The sequence below is a fragment of the Galendromus occidentalis genome, unplaced genomic scaffold (genome assembly GCF_000255335.2).
Source record: "Galendromus occidentalis unplaced genomic scaffold, Mocc_1.1 scf7180000077109, whole genome shotgun sequence".
Classification (NCBI taxonomy): domain Eukaryota; kingdom Metazoa; phylum Arthropoda; class Arachnida; order Mesostigmata; family Phytoseiidae; genus Galendromus; species Galendromus occidentalis.
Genome location: NW_003805097.1, coordinates 18,757 through 24,191, shown reverse-complemented (window position 1 = coordinate 24,191; position 5,435 = coordinate 18,757). Strand labels below are relative to the sequence as shown.

The 5,435-nt window shown below is 50.4% G+C and overlaps 1 pseudogene; it reads right to left on the bottom strand.

Annotated features, from left to right (window-relative positions):
- Positions 1 to 1,224: 1,224 nt before the first annotated feature.
- On the bottom strand, positions 1,225 to 2,464 carry LOC108863904 (zinc finger BED domain-containing protein 5-like; annotated as a pseudogene).
- Between the last annotated feature and the right edge of the window lie 2,971 nt (positions 2,465 to 5,435).

The window sequence follows — 5,435 nt, the reverse complement described above, 5'->3', positions numbered from 1 at the left end:
TCGATTCTGTTTTATGGAGAAACGAGCCTCAACTCCGATTCTACCCTCCCCACGATCGCCGTCGTATCGTACATCTCATATGGTCCAGCTTGACCGAGACTGAGCAGAAGCCTCGCCGTGACCGATCCAACTTCATCCGCCGGAGGAGCCCGTACTCGCCCTCAACTTAGGAGCTTGAACTCAAGCAATGGCCTCGCTTCGAGGTTCCTTGTTCGTGGCAAGCTCTACAGCAGGGCTCCCTAACCATTTTCGTCTCGCGGAACCCTATCGGAAGCTCATCGAGCCCGCGGAAGCCCATCGGAAGCTCATCGAGCCCGCGGAACCCTATCGGAAGCTCATCGAGCCCGCGGAAGCCTCGTGGGGAAAAATTGAAGAGATACATACATACATATATGTACATATGTATGTATACCTCGGGTTCCATGAAAAGGCCGAACAGCGGACACTACGTTCCCCGCACGCTGCTTTAGATGGAGCATCAGAAACGCAAATATTTTAAGATCATTGCAGTTCAATACTTTAGTTAAGACATTATCTTATGAGTTCTGAGCACAAAATGGAGCTGAAAAGCGCAGGACTGAAGGAGCGGCATGAGACTATTGCCGTGTTTCAATGGGAAGGCTGATAATGGATCTGCTTCGAAAGTTCTGCAAAATCCGGAATTCTGTCAGACAGCTGCAAACGCATATCTGCCTCAGCATCGAGCCGATGTCGGAACTTGTTTCTCGTTGACCCATATCTCGAAAATCCCGTCTCGCATTCATACGTGGTCACGAACGGTGCGAGTGCGCGGAGACCGAGCTCCGACAGCTCCGGAGATTCTCCAGCGATCGCAGTCCAAAAGTCCGGCAAAGCCATCATTCGGAACTTCTCTCCCTAAACCGGGCTGTTCGTGATCTGACGGCAGTGGCGTGCTTCGCCATGGTACCGCCCGGGGCGGTCAAGGGAAATTTTCATTTTTTGGACGCGATCAACCAAAATGCCATCCCCTGTCCGAATATTTTTCGCGAGTCTCGGTTTTCACAAAAATACCCGTTCTTTTGAATGTCGATCCCGAAAATGCCGCCCCCCGGAAGTGCCGCCCGGGGCGGACCGCCCCACCCCCCGGAGCACGCTACTGTCTGACGGTGAAGGGATTCCTGATCCTTTTCGTGAGCGATTTGATTTTTCAAGGTCGACGTTGGTAAGTAATCTCCCATGGTCGCTCTTAATCTGGAGAGATGATCAATTAAGGTCCGTCCTCACCTCTCTGTCTGAATCTGAGGGTATCTCATCAACGTATCCCTGGAGTGCTGGGAAGAACTGGACTTCTCCTTCGACAACTCGAGCGCCCCATTCTTCCAGCATTTCCTTCATCGCACCTATTTTACCCGCAGCCAGGAAGATATTGACATGTAGTCCCTGGGAAGACGCGTTCAATTCATTCAGCTTTTGAAACACATCGGCGAGGTAAGCGAGTCGTTGGAGCCAGGCTGTGTCTCGGAACTTCTCGGCCATCTCAAGATTGTGATCGAGACTTTTCAGAATCTCGCGGCTTAACTCGAAAACACGACTGAGGGTGCGACCGCGGTATAGCCACCTCACTTCGGTGTGCGGCAGTAAGGAAGAATGTGAGCTGCCCATTTCCTCGCATAGACTTTTGAATATTCGCGATTGTGAGGGCCTCGCTTTGATGTAGTTCACCGCCTTGATTGCTCCGTCGATGACCGTCCGCAAAGTCTCAGGAATCCGTTCGACAGCTAGTGCTTCTCGATGGGGCATACAATGACCAGCTGTCGTGTTCCGTGCGACCTCTTTGACTCTGCTCACGAAGCCTTCCTGACGACCAGTCATCGACGCCGCCGCGTCCGTACAGAGGTCGACTCATTGGTTCCAGCTTAAGGTGTTGCTCCGGAGGTAGCTGTCGACTGAGTCGAAGATGGCTTCTCCGGTTGTTTTGGTCGCTAGAAGTTTGCAAAACAAGAGCTCTTCTTTGACACTCGACTCATGAACCTATCGAACGAAAACTAGCAATATGGCCAGTTCTGCAACGTCGGTCGACTCATCGACCTGGCGCTTTGAGGGAGCTCTTTGACGGAGCTCTTTGATGACTTTTTCTTCCAGCCACGAGCTGATGTGACGAATCCGCTTGCAGACGGTATCGTTCGACAGCGGTACTGCCTCAATCTTCCGTTTTGTGATGTCGTTGAGGAGACACATAGCAGCTTCCAACAAGCAAGGCTTCACTAGTTTTTCGCCGATCACGTGGGCTTCCCCCCGATTGTCCAATGAGATGACTAATTGTGTAGGACGCTTCCCAAGGTCTTCTGGGGCAGCGCGAGATTCTTGGCTTCGTGCTCAAAGAAAGTTCGAGTTTTCGAAGTCAGATCCGGATGTTTCGTTTCCAAATGACGGAGAAACTTAGCTGGAACCATTGAGCTACTTCTGAGATCGTCTGACAGACGACGCACAGGGCCTCGGGCATGCTCTCGTCACCTGTCTGAACGAAACCCCACTCGACGTACTTTTCATGATACCCGAATATTCGACGAGCTACTACAATTCTTTAATCGACCGATGTCAGCTGATAGAGAACGCAGCGAGAACGCACAGACAATCGCGCTTTGAACGTCCACCGGCAGACAAATATCTCAGCAACGACGACAAAGCGACGGGAACGCCATCACGGTTCACGCATACAGATTCTTCCGTTTCGCGGATAGCTTCCCTTCGAAAATGCATAGAACCTCAGTTTCCCTGCCTGTGTACGCTCCTTTAGTCGGCTACTTTCGAGATTTCGCGGGAGGCAGGAAAGAGCTCTGCGGAACCCTCGGGTTCCGCAAGAAAGTGTGGACGGAACCCAAGGAACTATCTAGGATCTAGGGAACCTTAGGGATCCGCGGAACACAGGTTGAGAAGCGCTGCTGTGGAGTATATAAACGTTTCGGATCGCGTCGCTGCTGCTAACCCGCGAGCTGTTACCGTCGACTTGGCTGAGGGTCAGACCCATGTCGTTTTCGACGCTTTTGATCTTGATCTGTTATATGAGGATTTTCTGTCCGAGGAGGCGGAATTGCTCAGAGCGCGTTCTCGACAGATTCGGGTTCTGAGTGGCTTAGACGCCGATGGGGGCGATGAGCGAATCACCCGTGACCATGTTGATGTTGAGTTTCGGCATTTCATTCGAAGCGTGCAGTGGCGTTTGGCTCATGACGAGTTGTTGAGGGAGCGGCGAGCGATTAGAGCGACTCACGAACATGCCTGAGAATCTTGATGGCAATTCTTTTCCCTCCGCATATAAATGAGGTATGCTTTCCTCAGGATTGTGAATTCACAGCTCGACAGCCAAATCGTTACAAAGAAAGTGATAGCTATTTCGGGGTAAACCGGGGGCGCTGAATCCGAAATGCATAACAGTTTTTCTCCATCAGGTCTAGTTTTTCCGAAATTTCAATTTTTCGATTTTTTGCCATTTTTCGTCTTCAAAATTTCTAGCTCCGCCCCTGAGTGGACTAGATCGATGAAACTTTGGTGGCGGATAGACCTCGGTTGGGGCTACACCTGGCCGAGTTTTGGTGCAATTCGTCGCAGTGGTCTCTGAGCTAGAGCCATCGGAAACTGAAAAAAAAGAAGAAAAAAAAGGGAGAGGGACCTCTTAAAACGCACTTGACGGAAAAACTGGGACCTTTGAAGCGGTCTGACCTCGACAATTCGATAGAGGAGGCTTTTACGAGCATTTTGAGACCAAGCAGAGCAAAATCGGTCGATCCGTTCAGTTTTTATTCGCAAAAACATTGAAAATTTCAATACGCCTAAAAGTCGGAATTCGTCTGTGCCGACTTTTAAGCTTCGAATACATAGCCCAGAAGCTCCGTCCCGTGAGCAGACAGAAACTGCTAGCGGGAGTGCTCAACGGGCCGCAGATCCGGCGACTCATGAAGGACCCAAACTTCATCGAATCGATCAACCCGGAGGAAGCCGCCGCCTGGGAATCCTTCGTCTCAGTCGCCACGAACTTCTTGGGGAACACGAGAGCTTCCAACTACGTGGAGTCGGTGCGGAGACTTGTAGAAAGCTTCCGCATTCTCGGATGTAGAATGAGTATCAAGGTTCATTATCTCCACGCCCACCTTGATCTATTCCCTGAGAATTTAGGGTCAATGAGCGACGAGCAAGGCGAAAGGTTCCATCAAGACATCAGCACCATGGAGGAGCGATACCAAGGGAGGTGGGATGAGTCTATGATGGCAGACTATTGCTGGAACCTCATGAGGGAAGCCCCTGATCGACCACATTCCAGACAATCGCTGACGGCTCGATTTGATGCGGATTGATCGACCTCGCTGATTTTACGGAAGATTCCAACGGCCCAACGGTCGAAGCTTCTGCTTAAAAGCCGGAGCAGACGAATTCCGACTTTTAGGCGTTTTCAAATTTTCAATGTTTTTCGCGAATAAAAACTGAATGGATCGACCGATTTTGCTCTGCTAGGTCTCAAAATGCTCGTGAAAGCCTCCTCTATCGAATTGTCTAAATCAGACCGCTTCAAAGGTCCTAGTTTTTCCGTCAAGTGCTTTCTAAGAGGTCCCTCTCCCACTTTTTTCTTCTTTTTTTTAGTTTCCGATGGCTCTAGCTCAGAGACCACTGCTACGAATCGCACCAAAACTCGGCCAGGTATAGCCCCAACCGAGCTCTATCCGCCACCAAAGTTTCATCGATCTAGTCCACTCAGGGGCGGAGCTAGAATTTTTTAAAGACGAAAAATGGCAAAAAATCGAAATAGTGAAATTTCGGAAAAACTGGACCTGATGGAGAAAATCTGTTAAGAAATTCGGATTCAGCGCCCCCGGTTTACCCCGAAATAGCTTTCACTTCCTTTGTAACGCGAAAAAAGTTTTTTTTGTCGAGCTGTGTTATTTCTCTTCAGGAGAGCTCCGAACGTGCGGTGGTCGGCTCATTCAGGACATTGATTCGAGCAGGTGCAGTTTCCTCCGGGCATACGTTTTCCGGGGAGGAAAAGATTCGACATAACGGCCACAATGCTCTGTTGAATGCCTCCCCCTCTAATCGACATATGTCGCCGGTCTTCAGTGGCTTAGACTTGGTCGGGACTTGTTCGTGAGCTGTCTTCAGATACTGGAGATACTCGCCATGGTAACGTTTCCAGAAGGCGCTGCGAAGCCTTTGCTGATACTTCCATCTCTTTGAGAAAATCACCTGGTCTCCGTCTGCTCTTCTTCTTGGCCTGGTTGCGTGTTATGGAAGGATCTGTCTGCCGGTATAACTGAAGAGAAGGCCGGATGGACACAGGGCTTCGAGTTCGTCGGTCCCTGAGGCCACCGTCGTGATAGGTCTGGAATTTAACTTGGATTCGATACCGCTTATGATGATCTCCAGGTCTTTGAAGTGGGGTACCGCTGAGCCGAGAATTTTCCTCAGCGGCCTCCTGATGGTTT